Genomic DNA, 17,849 nt, shown 5'->3' on the forward strand with positions numbered 1-17,849 from the left:
CCGCAAAAAAGATGAACAAGGCAACTGAGGTTAGAGCAAATAGAAACAACAACTACGCAGAGTCACCTAGATGGTATGCTTAGAATGTAGATATAACAGTTCAACACAGCACGTAGCATCTGTTATTGCTGAAGCCACTGACGCATCACCTAGCCTGTCATAAATGGGCACGATCACGTACGTTTGGCGACATCGTAAATTTTGGAGCACACGAACACAACACACACGGAAAATATATCCGGCGCATTTTTTGGCCACGCTTGTAACGACAGGGATCACGGCAAGTTGAAGCGAACGAACTCGCTGTCACTGCGACGCACCATTGCTAGCTGATGCTCTAGATTATTCACGTATACACTCCTGCAGCGACACGAATCTGGACACTTGCAAGTCGAGTACGGAGCAGTATCAAAGTATTTGCCTCGCGTTGTGATACCGACACAACACCGTGTATAACAATGACTGTGATGATAGCATCGATGACTGCGGCGCCAGCAGCTTCACACAAACAAACCTCTGGAAAACTATGACGCACCACACACATCGGTCACGTTTTGAAGGCAACACGGTGCTTCGTACTTTACTGCACATTTTGGGGCAACGTTTGGTTCTGATACGTAGCACGTATTTGATATGAAAACATTGCGCTCTGCGCAAGCGCTGACCAGCACTTCGCGTTGCTGCCACGAATAGTCATCGGACTTTGAAGAATGTGAATTACTGCAGAAGATACAAGCGCGGTGACACAGGCTTGGAGCTGAACACCTCATATGAAACGAAAACACAGCGCAGCACCGCACCGCTCGTGAGCGACTCCACACAACGGCGACGCTCGTAACATTCTCGCTTGCCTCGCCACCGCGCGAAGCCGGAATGGACAAACTCGGAACAGACAAGCCCGTACTAGAGTGAACTCTTCGCTCTTCGATAGAATTCGACCTCTTCTCCATGCCGCTCGTCCGTAGGTCATCCGTAAAACCCGTGGTAAATCTATAAAAAGTGCTTTGTTTACACAACTTCTTCTACGCGAGTGTCAAAAACAATAACAAACTCGAGTTTCGCAGAGAAAAATATAATGCAAACATCTACAAAGCATGTCCATGACGTCACGGTGACTAGGTGACGTCATATTAAAAGACAATAAACTCAGGCTAAAAATAAATCTTGATACTGTAATACTAGTTTGTCACTGCCAAAAATATATGCAATACTATTGAAGTAATTGCAATGTAATGCAGTTACGCAATTTTTTTGTTGACGTACGTCACTTCCGTGGGGCGCAGCAGCCAGTTCGGGGGGAATCGGCTCGGAAGCCCCGGGTTGCAGCAGACGCAGCCAACTTTTTTTTCCCCCATGTCTTTAATGCACTTTCGGCCAAAACGTGAGGCTGTAGCCTGCTGTAGCGGAGTTAAGTCATTCAGCTTATACAGATACACTGTTATTGCGCTTTATGTTAACTTTAAAATTGATAAAATTGAGAATTAAATAGAATTAGCGTAATGATGTTTTGAGCTGGTTTGTGTAATCTTTATAGTCACGTCACTAGCGCCACTAGCGTCACCACAAATTTGGCGCTTCGGTCACATGACTTGCAGAGCGTCAACAATGGCATGCGTTCGCGGGTACTTCGAGATGTGCGCTGCTCAGTTGTGGCTCAGTGCGTCAAGATTACGTATGTTTTCAGGCGTGCGGATTTATTTCCACGATTCAGGCAGCCCTTTTGACCTGTGCGACCGTCGTGGTTGCGTGACGGATCCCTCGCCATGGCCGAGTCCAATGAGCACGTCCCAACGTAAGCGCCTGGCTACGTTTTTGAGCTTGTTCGACCGGAACGCGGATAGCTAGACGGTTTCATAAGTGGCAAACTGTTGTCAAGTATTGGCACCAGCCAATGCAAGGTTTTTCTTACTCGACTTGTTTGTTTCGTGCAGGGACACCATGTCGTTGAAATACCCCCGTCGGTCGACGGTGAGTAGCCTTTACCACACCCTCGCACATAGAGGCAGCGAGTTTCATTTCTTGTTGGCCTGTCTCCGTGTTTCAACTACCGTAATTTCCTCCGTATTAGTGTCCCCCCTTGCTCGAAGCAAGCTAAAAAGGCGCACTTTTTGCTGTTTTCTGTGCCGCCCAAACCATCTCGCGTCGTGCTTCAGCTGTTTCCGTGCTTGTTTGTGCTTCAGCTGTTCGTTGTCTGCGGTTCGTCGCGGCGTGACTGTTGCGGAGGTTGAAATTATGGCGGTGGCTTTTGTCGTAACCCCATCTGATTTCATTTTTGAGGGCCGAAACTTCATTACTTAATTAAACGCGACATGCAAACCGTTGTGTTTGGTAACAAGAGAGGTCGTTGTCAAGGTTTGTTAGTGACGCGTTTTTGTGGGCAGAATTTTCAATGACATGCGTCTGTGACCTTAAAAAAACTTCTTGGTGGGCGGGTTGTTTGCGGTCTAAAATCACGGTTACTAACTCAAGTAAACAGAACGCAACAGAGGGCGCAAAGATGTTTGATCTGTTTACTTTTAAACGTGATTTTTTGTCTTTCTATATTGATGTCAGAAAGAGTTGGGATTTACTTTCAGGTAATTACCAGCAAATTCGAAATGTTGATATCTGAAGTGGCCCTGTGTAGAAATTACTGCCTTTTTTGTTGAAAATGTGTACCGGCTTCTGTTCTCGTAATCTGCGCTGTAATTTTTTCTCGCGAATTAGCGTTTTTTTTTTTCGATAGCTTTGCGCTTTTTTTTGTGCCTCCAGAGAGGCCAGAGTAGATTTCCGTTTATTTTTTTCTTACACCGTGGTCCGCTCTTCGTTCAGCATTTTTGACACTGGTTATGCTGTGTTTGGTACGCGACCGTGCATCACAGCAGAAGGCTTTGTTTCATTTCCGCGAATAAGCTCAAAGGTGCGGTCTCAAAGCTTTCCTGGTGGCCTTTGACCTTCACAGGGCTGGTATTGGGACATTTGCTTCCTCTGACGTGGTGCTGGGTTGGTGTTGTAGCTGTTGCTTTGTGCTGCTGCATGCCTGAGGTTTTGATTGCTACTACCAAAGCATGGCTGTTCTAAATTTCAGCGTTCCACTACCATGCTATAGCTCACTGCTATTTTGGGTGTGCTATGTTCACAGCCCGAGACATTTCTCTGGGCTGCTGCTTTTTTTATATTCAACGACTAACTACGCCACAGAAACGAGAGGGTCAACTCGCCCCACCTTGTCTTGCACAGCTGGTCTTGCATGCTTGTCTAAGACTCGGCTTTCGTGCTATTTGACTTGCACACCACCTCTGACAAGTGGGATCCGTAGAAAACTGCTGTGGCGTTCTGAAGTCTAAGCCCACCCATTTTGTCTCCAACAGGCTTGGAAAGAGTGTTTTGGAAGTTTTCAGATGTTACTAGTTGAAGTTGAATTCAGCTGTTAGACAAGCGTTTTACTAACTGTACTGTACTCTTGCACAGCCCTACTGAGGACACAATGGGCCTAGTTTTATTCCTTATAATCGTTCCATGTGGGTGACATGATTTGTGTGAACTAAAGGGGGAGGGCATAACAAGCAGCATTTAGTGGAAAAAATTTGCAGCCTGGCTGCAAGGAAAGGGATTTTTGCTTTCCAAGTTTAAATGAATGTTGCGTTGCAGCTATCATCCTTGTCCTTTTTAAAATTTTTGTACTGTTGTTAGATTTCCACAAATGCCGGAGAGCGAACTATTTGTGCGCTTTCATGCTGTGAGCTACAAGTTGTCATAAACAGATGCAGAACGAGTGCAATGGTTCCATGTGTTAATGGCTTCCTTGCTCACAGATGCGGAGAGCTGCCACAGATGCCGACACCAACGTTGTGAGTAGACGAGTGCTTCTCCATATTGGTGGGTGCTTACGAACCATGCACTGGTACCTACCATGTCTGTGGCACTTTGATTGAGAGGGCTGTTCTTGCCTAAATGCACGTGGACGTTGCGCTTTGCAGGTGAGCTGACCACAGCTTGAGAAACAGCGTTCAGGACCACTTTAGAGGGGCCGTGCAGACAAAAGCACAAGTTTGGTTCGTTTAAAAGATGGCCTCGTTGGAATCATGCTAACAGCACTTTTAACGCACACGTCACTCAAATAAGCTGCATAATTAGGATAAAAGGGAATGGCCATGTGACCCACTAGCTCATTTCCTGCAACAGAACCTGTGATGTCATATGAGCCAGTGGTGCGATTGGCTGAGGCCGGCAAGAGAAAACACAAATTAGGCAGGGCTTATAAGCTTGCCAAAGGAGCTATTTGCGCTTAAATGCAATGCATATTCATTTTACAGCAGTGGGAATGGCGGGGTAAGCAATGAAAGTTATGAAAATACACGTAAACATAGAAGTACCGATGTGCACTGCTTAGGGTTGCCACCTTTCCCCACAGAAAAAACCGGCCCTTCGGGGGGGGGGATGTGCTATTAGAAGGTTGAACCTGTGTTAAAAAACAGACGTCACTTTTTTTTTTACATACAATGTCATATAGGTATTGTAGCGTTTTCCTACAGAGAAATCGACATAACGTTTGTACTCAACATGATCGATATTTTGGTTATTGCTCAGAATGTGCGGCAGTGAAAAGTAACTGCCCTTGCCGACCGCGCCGGTGGCATTTCGTGGTGTTATTCCTCCCTTTGGTCGCCTTCCATCTGAGGAATCGCGCTCGGCCACATATTTTTCGACTCGCGTGTCTTTGCAGAGCTTGTCGACACATTTATCGTCGTAGTAGCTGTATTGACACTTGCAAAAGGCCAAAAAAAGAAAGAGCCGCTGCACGGTGCCCAAAAAACCGGCCAATGTCGGCCGGTTTTAGGTACAGACGGGCAACCGGCCCGCAGTCTAAAAAACCGGTCGGGCCGGTCCAAAACCGGTCAGGTGTCAATGGTAGCACTGCTGTGGGTACTGGGCGCACTACGCTTGTTTCAGCTGCACAGCAGCCCGCCGCTTTGGAGACTGGTTGATTGGCGTAAGCAAAGTTGCCTGATGTGAGCCTGTTTGTCGAGCACACTCCATGTTTCACAAAATGATTACGTCCTACCGTAACAAAAACAAGCCAGGAGCAAATACGGTCAAAAACAAAGCAAAGGTGGACAGTGGTCCGTGGACGAGTATGGTAGCGGCAGCCGGGAGGACTGACGGTAAGCAAGGCTGCAGAGCCTAATGATAGACTGGAAGTTCGTTTGAATACCCGCCCTTGTGACTTTATGGCAGACGTCGCGAAAGCACACGATTTGGAGGAAGAATCAAAGTTTTAACCTAAAACGATTAATTTGTCAGTGAATATAGCACCGTTTGCTGCCGGACAAGCACTGGGGGCACTATAAAACAGGGAATATTTCGAATAAAACAAACTTGTATTTTGTCTGCATGATGAACATAGAGTACCAGTTTGGCTCATTGAAATGATTGCCTTGCTCTGATAGCAACACCAATTTTATTGCGAACTGTGAACAAATAATCGAAATAAAAAACAAAACGGGTGAAGCACTGGTACCTGGTGCTGGTACTGGTTATCGGTGTGGTGGCTCAGTGGCTGAGGTGTAGTGCCGCTGAGCCCAAAGGCGTGGCTTCGACTCCCAGCTGCAGTGTTTACTTTTCCGGTGGAAATGAAAAGCAGAAATGCCTGTATCTGGATTGCGGCGCGCGTTAAAGATCCCCAAGCCCTCTGGTAGAGTGCGCCTCACAGCACAGGTGTAGTTTCGGTGCGAAAAACGTACAAAATTAGAATTTGAGCAAAGCTGGGGTGACTTTCTACTTTCTAGCCACTTTCTAGCAGGGCCTCTGACTTTCCCCTACGTCGTCACTGTAGCACAAAATTTGAAAGTTTTCCAGTACTTCTTGCATTCTTGCGGTTAAAAAAGTCTTGCGGCTGGAATGGAGTTGAATGCGTTACTAAGTTACTTCTTTAAAGTTGAACAGGTTGTATATTGTTATTGTCGCCCCTGTAAGCCTGCTTACTGGCATCATTGCACTGCGGGGAAGAACAAGGCTGTGCTTTTAAGGCAATTAATTAAACATGTTGTGTAGCGCTTTTTGGACTGTGCTTGGCTTTAGGGATTTTTAACGTCGCGAGGTATTGCAACGACGCAAGTTCTTTCGCGGTCAGCGTGAGGTGACGAGTGCTTCTTACAGTTGCAGAATGACAGTGTCTCTGAAACTTTACAACTTCCGCAAGTGTGTGATGCAAGTCCACCAAATGGTCCCACAAGTCCTGAATGCTTTCGTGACTGCGGGAAAATTGGCCGATTTTTAGGGGTCCAAGAAAACTTTTTTTCTGCTAAGAAATTGGTTAGGCACTAGTTACAGTAACGCAAAATTCAGGTTGTGTAATGGCCTTTCCAATAACACCAGTTTTTTCAAATGCTTTGATACATCCTAGTTGGGGAAAAAATATCAATGAGAATTTTTCCAAAGTTATCGAAGACACTGATAAAAAAAGTTGTGCATAACAAGCCAGTGATAGGAGAAAAAAAGTCTGAATACACATTTTGTAGGGAAACATTTCAAAAACACACCCTGGAAAAAATGTCGACTTGCGCGAAACAGTTTGTCAGGTATAGAAAAATGTTATCCCGCGTGGTGCCCGTGCCATGTGGTGAAGCCCAACCTTCGTTTCAAAATGTGCGATTTCGGGTGGTTTCCTGGAAGAAATCTGATGGCTTCACATTATCGGAGGCCCCAATTTGCCCCCACGTAACGTAAAAATATCTTGTCAATGAACAACTTTGCATTTATGGCCAGCGCAGTATTTGGGACAAGCACGCGATGCGGAAAAACATGCATGAAGTCGAAAACGAAACTTGCGGTGGCTCCATTTGCTGCGTTGTGTTGCGGAGTGGTTTTAGAAAAAAATCACTCCGCAAAAAAGCCCACAAAGTTTTGACAAAGACTGCACTGCCTTAGTGGCACAGTGGCTAAGGTATTACCTGGCTTTGATCCCCGACCGGGGTGAAAGCGAAAATGCCCCTTGTGTCGAGACTTAAGCGCGCGTTAAACAATCCCCCGGTGGCCAAAATTAATCCGGACCTCTCCACTATGGCACACCTCGTTGCCCAGGTGTAGCTTTGCCCTTTAGAGGCCCAAAATCTAGTCTAACCTAACCTTTCGGGGCGGGGCTTGAGCATGTGAGGGAGCGCCCCGTCTGGTTTGTGCCACCTCCACCCGGTTTTATTGCTACGCCAGCTTTGAGGCGTTAGCGTGGCAGCTGCTTCGAGATGCTGCCCTCCACACTCTCTGGATGTGCAGCCGTGATTGTGGGTTGGCTCAGCAGCTGCGGCAAGCCGTGGCGTGCAGCAAAAGTAAGTGCAGGCGAGGATGCGGAGTACGGGGACTCGAAATGACATCCGATTTGAGCCGCGAGTTGCGCCTTGATTATTCCCCAAATGAAACTGCAACTCGCGGCTCGAATTGAATTTCGTTCGATGGTGGTGTGCGCACGGATGGACGCGGGCGGACATTGGGAGATGTCCTAAAGGCACTCTGCACCGTTACAGGCGAGCGAGTAAGCCATTTGACTCTCGGGTACTAACTCACAGTCGTAGCCCAATGGGTAAGACAACTCGCACCAACTCTGTCTACTTTACCAGACACAGGCTCGAATCCTGCCGGTGCCTGTGTGATTTTTTGCAATTGCAAATGCTATGTGCACGTACAGACATTGGGCGGTCCTAAGGTACTTCGCACCTAAAAGTAATGGCCTGTCCCCTTCGTGTGTTCCGGCCGTGTAGACGGGTGACCTGACCGGGCGACAACGGCCCTCCAAGAGTGTCAGCTTCTCCGACACGATCGACATTAGGTGAGTCTCTTTCTCTCTCTCTCCACCCTCTGCCTCATTTAGCCTTCCTACCACCTGGCCTCGCGTTCTAACAGCGGGGGAAAGAAGTTTTAACTGCTGTGATGATGAGGGCTGTGCTGAGGTGCTGAAGAACTTTTAGAGGCAGAAACCTTGCTCTCTTCTCTGCATATTTATTAGCTGATCATGGGATGGTCAGTCAAACGCCATGAAGTTTTTGACATAAAGCTGGCATTGCAGGAAAAAAAGATTAGCTAGCAGCGTTGTTGGCCTTGGTTTGCTGGCTACGTTCTGGTATTTTGCACAGTCTAACCTGTGGATGTCGAACTGATGTCGTCGTCACCAGCCTATCTACGCCCACTGCAGGGCAAGGGCCTCTCCCATTAATCTCCAATTATCCCGGTCCTGTGCTAACTGCGACCAATTTATCCCCGCAAACTTCTGGTTGAGGCACATATTTCTGGACCTTCTCAGAGGGGAAAGCCAGCGTTCATCGCGTCAAGTTGCACACACGTGCGCCAACTTCCAGGAAGGCCTCAGTGGAGGGAGCGCTGTGCACTGGGTGTTCTTCAATCAAAGGGAAGCCAGCGTCAAGTATACTTGCCTTGTTTCTTTTTTCTTTTTTTTTTCGGTCGCGAGTATTTGCTACCCAGAGATCGCTCGCTGTGATGGCAGGTATCACTGCACTGTATTCTTGCCAGTTCAGCTTTCTGCAATACAGCCTGAGAGCAGGTGGGAGTGAGGGCATAACTACATACGCCACTTTCCATTAACCCCCTCTGGGCAGTCATGTTTCGGGAAGGGCCTTTTCCTTCATGCATGTCACTGGGCAAGGAGGCCTCTTGCCGGCGGACATTTACCGTTAAAGTGCGAAGGCTGTTTGGTTGACAGTGGTTAGTGCGACGCAATGCTGGCGTTGTGCTGCAGTGTCCACAATGGAAACAAGCGAACTGCTCTCATCGCTGATGTTCTCGGTGTTGAAATGGCCAAGGGAGGGAGCCGATTCAGCCGCTTGGAATAGCCTGCTATTAGCAGTGCGCTATCCTTCAAGCATCCTTCAGCTATCCGTTGTTTGTCGGTCTCAGTGACTGAAATTGGTAGGCCATCAGCAAGGTCGAAAGCCCCAGCATCCTCCTTCCGACATCTGCCTTATCTTCCATCCAGCTAGACCAGAGTGTGCTTTGGTCCCACTGCTCTCAAAAGGGACTGTATCTACGCGGTGGCGTTGTCTCTGTTCTCACCCTTGCGATGCTCCGCTTCTTTTCAGGACCTTCGAGTGGGACTAGTCTGGAGAAGCCGGCAGGAGCGCAGGTACGGTTTTTTAAATGTCCTCTAGAAACGCTCAAAACAGGAATTGTTTTATTATTTTTGGCCGAAATGCGAAACTGTGGGAGGTGTTGTAGGCTAGGTCGAGCAAACGGCAAGGGCGGAAGACGTTGTATTCTTGAGATCGAAAGTTGCTCGTGTATGACACTGTGACCGAATAAAATAGATTTTTTTTTTTTACTTCTCATTCGTATTTTGCTTTGACCTTTTGCGATGTTGTAGCTGAATGTACAAAGATAATTTTGCGGGCAAAATCTCAAAACTGACAAGTGTCGTGGAAAACGCGATTCTTCGACGCATGTCTCCCCTCAATTAAGTCGTTCTCTTTCCCGACTCCAAGGCCCTTGAAAGATGCGACTGAGCACTCAGCAGTGGCCTAGATTTGTAGTTCCGCCATTTCTAATAGAGCCCAGGGACCAGGAAACGCTGTTCGTGAGATACGCATAGGAATTCCCAGGTTTTCTGGAGTAATGCACGGCATTTCACTGTGTTGTCTAAAGGGAATGAAATACGCACGGCTTCGAAACTCGGCTGTTTCTCTTTTTCTTGTACTCCCTCTTTGTTGTAGTGTGAAGGTTGCTTTGAGCTTTAGTTAAGCTGCCATTGCTGTGGTTGTAAACATGCCTGAGGGGCACCCAGAATGGTCACCAAAGTGTCTCTTTTGTGAGGATGCAGTCGCGTTTTTAAAGGGACCCTGCAACTCTTCGTGCAGTGCAAGTAAACCTGCGCGCCGTTTAGATTAGACTTCCGGGAACACCCGAGCCGAATATTACATGTGCACGTGAAGCGGTAAGCGCACAAATCGCCGTGAAAGACGCGGAAAAACCAACCGCTCTCTCTTCGATTCTCCTCATTATGCACCCCTGGCGTGGCCTCTGCGACGTCAATCGGGCCATGGCTGTCCTGGCTGTCCTATTGGCTGTCGCCGGTCAACTTCGCGGCTAAATTCTGGCATTTCCTGTGACGATCAGCCGTTGTCGGCGATGTGTATGAACCTCTTCTATGTCTGAACCTGTCCGCATGCTTTTGGTGTTTCTTTTGTTTTGAGTGCGCGCGGAGTTTGAGTGACAAACTAAATATTCCACTTTCAACGAGACCACTCGACAACAAACGTTTATTGCTCCAAAAGCGCCCTACCAGCCTGAGCGCTTGCTTGCGAGCAGGTCACCATGCCTGCTTTTTTGTGGCACCAGACCGGAAATAGACCCGTCCGCGTTGCGGGGAAAAGGACGAAACTCCCCGGCCTGTGACATATCGAAGGCCGCCGAACAGAACACGTCGCATTGTCCGCGGTTGAGTTGAGAGGGAACATTTATGCGCGATGCGGGTAGTTTCGGTGATAGCGAACGGATTTTCATAATTCTTGCGGAAGGAGATTGCTGGGACAATAGACTTTGCCCCAAAATACATTCCGAGTAGTCGATGGTAAGTGTTGCAGGATCCCTTTAAGTGCCGTGGGTAAATACGCATTGCATGCGTGTTCTTTTTTCTTCCAGACGATGCTGCTGCTCCCGTTTTGCTTGGGTGAGTTGCTTTGCTTAACACATTGCCATCTATGACTGTGTTGCACACGGTTAAGGGGGCACATTGGTCTTTGATCAAAAACTTGTTTTTTACAGTTGTGGTGAGAAAAATTAGGGGATATATGTAGTTCTTCATTCTGATTGTAGATACAAAATTTGTTTTTGTGCAGAAAGAATATATTTAAATTTTTTTGGATTTTTAATCTAATTTTTTTTACAGCTTTTGTAAAAAAACTGCTGTTGGGATGCAGCTGAACTGGGTACCAGTGAACTGTGCACAAATCAAGGAGTGCCCCAAGACTAGCATCATCCTTCTATCTGGGCAAGTAGCAGAAGTTACGACCATTTTTAAGTGTGGGCCTGGAAGGCAAAACCGGTTTTTCCAGCTCCCACATTTCAGGCCCAAGCTATAAAATGGTCGTAACTTCTGCTACATACCAGATAGAAGGATGATGCTAGTCTTAGGTCACTCCTTGATTTGTGCACAGTTCACTGGTACCCAGTTCAGCTGCCGCCCTACAGCAGTTTTATTACAAAAGTTGTCAGAAAATCAAATATAAAAATCTAAATAAATCTGAATATATTCGTTTTGCACAGAAACAAGTTTTACATCTACAATCAGACTGTGTCCCCCAATTTTCCTCATCATAACTGTAAAAAGAGGCTTTTTTGGTTTAAATCTTTCGCTACCGCCGGAAAATTGACTAATTTTAGGGGTCCAAGAAAACATTTTTTTTCCGGCTAAAAAATTGGTAGGCACTAATTGCAGGAGCACAAAATGCAGATAATTTAACGGCATTTCCAATAATACCAGTCTTAAAGGTTTTTGTATATCATAGTTGTAAAAAAAATATCAAAACCAAACTTTTTGTCAAGTTGTCGAAAAAAAATGAAGGAGTTGTGTATATCAAACCACCGGTAGTAGAAATAAATTAGAATATACATTTTGTAGGAAAACATTTCAAAAACATGCCCTAGAAAAAATGTTGACTTGCGCGGAACAGTTTGTCAGATATAAAACAAAATGTTAGCATGCATGGTGCTCGTGTCATGCGGTGAAGCCCAACCTCCAATTCAAAATGTGCAATTTCGGAGGTTTAATGGAATAAATCTGGCGGTTTGTCATTATCAGAGGCACCAATTTGCCCCCACATAACGTAAAAACATCTTTTCAATGACTGACTTTGCATTTACAGCGAGCACAATATTTGGGATAAGCATGCGATGCGGAAAAAAACATGCATGAAGTAAGAAAACGGAACGCCGTGGCTGATGCTTGTTGTCGTTCACGGTCAGTTATCTCTGAAAGCATAAAGCTGAGCTTTATCATCTTCTTACTCGCAATGAGGTACTTGCTCGCAAAAATGAGGTACGATGAGCTAGAATCGTGCTCTGCGATCTTTGGCCGAGTAGCAGTTGCGCGCTGAAAAAGATCAGCACAACGAGCCTCCTCTATTGCAGCGCCACCTACCATTTTTCAAATGAAACAGTACAAAAACTTATCGGAGACTCCGTCCGAATAGACAGTTCAACTAAGCATCAACATTAGATACCCGGATATACCCTCGCATAGAAACTAAACTGGAAGGCGAACAGCTGGCAGTGTAAGGCCGGTTTGAAGCGCTGTCCTCAGCAGAACAGATATCTGGCGACTGGGTGTGACCTTTTGACTTGCATCTGAAGTTCTTATCGCAGAAATCGGGTTAGGGTGGGGGGAAATCAGGAGCGCCGTGCTTTGTTCGAGGATCAGTCGCGGACGGTTCAGGCGCCATGGCAGGTAGCCTTGAAGTTGGGTAACTGCTTAGTAGCGCTAAATATGAATTTTGCGATGCAGAAACGAAACCGAAACTGTTGTAAACTGTTTGCGAATGGTCCTGGGGTGAGTAGAACTACCACAGTACTTAGAACAACGTGCGCAAACGCAATAAAACTGCCTAAAATCATAAAGTAGCTTTGCAACCAGGCACTGCTTGACATTTTCAGCTGATTTCTGGGATTATTACTGTCAGAGCGCGAACCTGACGATTGAAAATCGTTTGCTATATCCCCATTCACGCCCTGATAGCAAAAAACAAGCGCTGGTGCAGAGTAATTACGAGTTGCACGCATTCTTCGTTGGTAGCCGTGACGCGTGATGACCACGCCCCCTTTTCCACACCCAGGTGATTCAAAAACGTGTCAAAAATCGCGTTTCCGTTGCAAAAATGAAAACAAAACTCATTTTGAAAGGCCATTTTCTGATCTAACTCTGAACAGCTTTACTTGTTCGAGAAAATCCCTGGAACGCTATGAAAAGGCGCTCCCAAAAGTATCGATCAAAATGATCGATTTTGATAGGCGCGGTAGCGAAAGAGTTAAGCTAGATTTGGTTGTGTTGTATGCTATCTCTGCTTACAGTCCACGTGTGATAAGTCTAGACCTCCCTCGTGCACTCCTGGAAAAGCATTGCAGGGCAGAAGTTGGTTTCTGGTAGCCACAGCACGGTACGTGCAAACAGAAGTTTGCATTAGGAAGAAAAAAAAGTTATCGCCTATGAAATAGGAGTGCAACTTCTGGTTACGTCTGCAATATTTGTTTTCAATGTTTTGCAGGTAAATTTTGGAATTCCCAAATGTAGTAAACACTTGGATGGTGGGAGCACAATTTTGCTCACGTCGAGGTACCTTTCCTTTATTTTTATTTTTTATTATTTTTTCTTTGTGTGTGTGAGAGCAAATCTAGTTAGCTTCTCGGCCCCCAAAATTTCAGAACTCTGAATGTCGTCACTGCATTCTGTGCTTTGCACATAACATAATGGCAGTGGCTTTGGGTTGGACAGAAACAAGCTGTTGATGTGCTCACTACTTGACAGTGGACATGGCCTGAAGTACCAGCGATGTGGCCATTGCATTGTGGCCTGGTAAAACCTGGTAGAGAATTTTACTTGTTCAGTCGCGTGGCCAGTGATTCTATGCTTACTTCAGATGATGGACTTGGAACTTTGAATGCAGGTGTATATTTGGCTGGAACTGGGCAACTTGCCTCAACTCTCACTGCTCGAGTGAGAACATAAGCCTTCCCGTTGCCTCATTCTTGCAGTTTAGATGTTTGTGGACTGTTGAAAAGCCACATAAAGATATCATTACATCCACAGCTTGTGGGGTTTTTGACCGACACGAGTTTTTGTGCTGTACACGTTCGTTCACTGCCTTATCGTTCTAAAATAGTTCTGATGTTTCAGAATTCAAGCACGGTTATTTCAAGTTAGAAGTTTCCAGTGATTTAAATTTTGCCTTTGCCTCAATTGCATCTGCTGTCGATGGGGCGACACCACAGTTGACATCATTTGTTGGGTGTGAGCAAGTGAGGTAATGGTTTGTTTGTGTAGTCCTTCTGGCCAGATTAAATGCAGCCTGTGTTAAAATTGGAATGTTTGCGACTTCCCTGTGGAAATCTTGACTGAATTAAAGCTGTTTGCTTTCGTTGTAGTGCCTTTGCATCACTTCAGTGGAACACGGGAAGCTGAGAAAAACATTTCGAGCCCTTCTTCCACTGTGATTGATGGAAGGCCAGCTAAGCTGTATTGGTGGATAGCTATACAGAATTATGAATGGTGACCTACTGCATACTGATTGAGTAAAGGCACATAGACATGACTTCCTTAGAACAATTCTAAATTCTCATATAATTTGTTTTTAAAATAGTTACGGTAAAAATAGTTACAGCTGTTATGTGTAACGCTACTCCCTCTGTAAAAGGCCACGTATATTGAACGCAGCCGAAATTCTCCATCTAAACTTCACTGGGAACAAGCTGATTATGACAAGTAAGTGCAACTCTGTGGAATGGTAGCTGTCTTAGCAGCCGATTTCATTGTAATTTTTTTTTCGAGATAGCTACGTTAGATTGAGAGCTACAAAGCATTTCGCACTGGTTCTAGAACGAACGTGGGCAATTCTTTGTCAAAGCGACTCTATAAATGCACGCAGTTTCGGCCAGAACTGAGTGCAAGACAGCTTTGGTGTAAAAAAAAGAAAAAGTGCGTCCAAAGGTAAATCTTTTTTTGTTGGTCAGCACTTTCCGCTCAAAACGTGCGACTGTGCTGTAATCTCTTCTCCATTCAAATGCAGCGCACTTCCCGTCGCTGCGGTTGACGACACCACCACGACAAGCGAAGAGGCCGATGAGCTGCTGCCGTTCCAGTGCAGCGCCCACAACAAGAGCTTACCCGCCGCGGTGGCTCAGTGGCTAAGGCGTTGCGCTGCTGAGCACGAGGTTGCGGGTTCGATTCCCGGCCGCGGTGGCCGCTTTTTTGATGGAGGCGAAAAGCAAAAACGCCCGTGTTCGAGATTTCGGCGCACGTTAAAGATCCCCAGGTGGTCAAAATTAATCCGGAGCCCTCCACTACGGCGCGCCTCATCGCCTGCGTTGCGTCGGCGCGTTAAACCCCACAATCAATCAATCAATCAACAACAAGAGCTTCTACCAATAGGAAGAGGACGAAAGTGACTGGTCTCCGCGCACAATCGCTCCATTGGAGGACGCACTGGCGGGCCTCATGTCTCTTGCACGCGAAAACAGGGACCTCACTGTAAATGGTGCTACCGCTTCACCACCCACCTCCCCTCCGATTCGTCTGAACCGAACCACGCTGGCACGCGAAAGCGTAGAGCTCGCCAACGCCGCCGTCTCGGCCTGCGACAACGCCGTCTCTTCATCGCCGACGGGCCCCCCGCCGAGCATACTCCAAATGTTGTCCCTGAAGAACTCCTGTATGTCGTGGTGGGACGAGTCTCCTGAAAGGGAGGGAACCTCTGTGCAAGGCCGGAGGACGCCCGCTCCTGCACCAGGGATCGAACAGGCAGCTAGTGGGACTCCAGTGGCTGAAAGCAGCTTGCCCGGTGCGAACCCTAAGCCCGCCACAGTGGACACCACTGAGACTTCCAGTAAGCCTAACCAGATGACCTTGGCCAGACATTTGGGAGCATTGGATACGTGGGGGGTCTTTGGTGTGCTTGCAAAACCAGCCAGGTTAGTCGAATGCCTGGATGGGAAATCAGTGTGAGGGGGTTGCCTTGAAGGCTGCTTTGACTCAACCTCTCGGAAGGTTTTTGCATGTGTGACTTGTCAGAGCGTCGGTGTGGGCCAGTTGGTTACGATTGTGAGACATTACTACTTCTTGGCGCGCAAGAGAGCAGGACGGAAAAAGAACGCAGGGCTGTTTCATGAGGAGGAAGGGGGTGTGCGACAGCATGCACGTAGATTATTTGACAATGTGCACGAATGGTCAGCTGGAAAGTCATTTCATTTCACCTGAACAGTGTAATTTGACGAGCATTTCTTGTCCAAAGAAGTCCTGCGTGTCGCCCTGTCAATAATTTAGTCCTATCTGTGCTCAATGTTGCGGAAATCTGAGCATTATTGTCGGGCTAGTTTATTCCCACTTGTAAAGAATGCTTTTAAAGAAGTTCGAGCGAGAAAATCTGGTTGTTCAGTTAGTTTGGGAGAGGATGGTTTGGTAGCTTTAGGATACAGCATTGGTGCACTCAAGTGGCTGCTTCCATCAAAATGACCCCCCCCCCCTGTTTTTCTCTTCTCTTTTTTTTTTTTTTTTTGTAAATTCTTTGCAGACCCTGGAAGCCACACAGCCCCGGAAGTGCCGGCTCCCAGGAGGTTTGAGAGAAATGAGTACAGGAATTTGTGTTGTTGTTTCTCGTGCATGAGTGCGGCTTGTGCGTGTGTGTGTGTCTTCAGAGGCAAGCAGAGGGCCCCTCTTGTTTGACGGTGATCGCGGGTCTTCCGAAAGCTGTGTTAGTCTAGGAATCGCAGCCGTTTCATTGGGCTATGAGAACGGCAGGACCTGTGGTGGCCATTCTTGGTAATGTAGGGCTGATAGCAAAACCTGCATTTTGCTAGTCGGAAAAAAATGTCTGGACTTGGGTATGGCGAGGGGCTATGATTATATATCGAGGCTCTTCATTGAATAAGTTTGATTCACTCCGAGTTGCTAGAAAAAGTTATCAATGGCGACAGCCTGTGCTGGACCCTAAATGTTTCCTAAGCGCCGAGTTGGAAACGAGAACTGGAACGATGCAGGCGTAAAAAACTGTTTGTTTTCAATTTATTCTCAATTTATTCGTAGCCAGGTGTTTTTGTGGTACGTTTTAACACGAGCTTTCCTTTTTTTTCCACGCCTTGTGAGTTGCTCGTGTGCTGTGGCAGACCAAGGTGCAAAAGTGGAAATGCCAGGACTGTGCAGTGTACGGAAACAGAAAGTGATCCCCGTCAAAATAGCAGGGGATAGTGAGGTCACTGAATGTGCCTGTTGCTGCCACGGATAGTTATTGTTCACTCTCAAGCAATGCGCCACGCTTGCACTGCCTAGACCCTCCACAGCCTTTGCTTCTGTGTGCATTGCTGGGAGAATCTGTGGGACCTCATTGGCCGAGAGCGGATTCCGTATTCCCCAGACCAAGGACGAGGGTTTGGTCTGGGCTGCGGGGGCCGCGTTTCAGACGGAGGTGAAAAGCACGATCGCCCCTGTGTTCGAAATTTCAGCACACGTTAAGATCCCCGGGAGGTCGAAATTAATTCGGAGCCCTCGCTACGGCGCAGGCCTCGTAGCCTGCACGTGTAGCTTTGCCAGTTAAACGTCGTGGTTTTTAAAGCAAAGTTTCCAGCCTCCTACTGATGTCGTGTGTAGTCCACCAGAAATGCACTGCAGGAAAGCCAACTTTCTCTGGCGATGGTGATGATGATCACGGGTGAAGGGAAGAAAAATTGAAACGCCTTAAAGCACAATTGCAGGGCGGTAAACTGTCCAGAGAAGGGTTTGGTTTGTTTTGTGTTGGACTTGATTTTGGAGAGCTGCTTTGCTCTTTCCCCCCTTTTTCCCCTTTTCGACAGAGGGGTGGTTGATTTACAATCGGTCCTTCACCTTTGTGGTTTGCCTCATCAACAAGGACCCTTGCAAGCAGCTTTTTGACAGCCTTGACCCCGAGCTGGACCTCACCGCCGACATCGACATGGAGGCCATTCTGGAGCGCCTGCACGATGCCAATGTCGAGGAGAGCCTCTACTGGAGTGTCCACCAGCTCCCCAGGGCACTGCAGTGAGTGTCGTGGACGTAAAGCGAGGAATCTCGAAGGGTTGAAGGGGGAAAGTTTCGCTCGGTACTTGCGTGGGGACTGTTCCTTGTAAAAATATTTGTGTGTGGGGTTTGA

At 47.0% G+C, this 17,849-nt stretch overlaps 1 long non-coding RNA gene across 1 annotated transcript; it reads left to right on the forward strand.

Annotated features, from left to right (window-relative positions):
• Nucleotides 1-1,663: 1,663 nt before the first annotated feature.
• LOC144179153 (uncharacterized) lies at nt 1,664-17,655 on the forward strand. The gene is made up of 8 exons (XR_013324163.1): nt 1,664-1,792; nt 1,932-1,968; nt 3,795-3,830; nt 7,734-7,801; nt 9,066-9,109; nt 10,621-10,648; nt 14,757-15,572; nt 16,257-17,655. It is a non-coding gene; the product is annotated as an uncharacterized LOC144179153 (long non-coding RNA).
• The last annotated feature ends 194 nt before the right edge of the window (nt 17,656-17,849 follow it).

This window comes from Haemaphysalis longicornis, unplaced genomic scaffold (assembly GCF_048455015.1).
Source record: "Haemaphysalis longicornis isolate Haplotype H1 unplaced genomic scaffold, Haemaphysalis longicornis Haplotype H1 scaffold_1, whole genome shotgun sequence".
NCBI lineage: Eukaryota > Metazoa > Arthropoda > Arachnida > Ixodida > Ixodidae > Haemaphysalis > Haemaphysalis longicornis.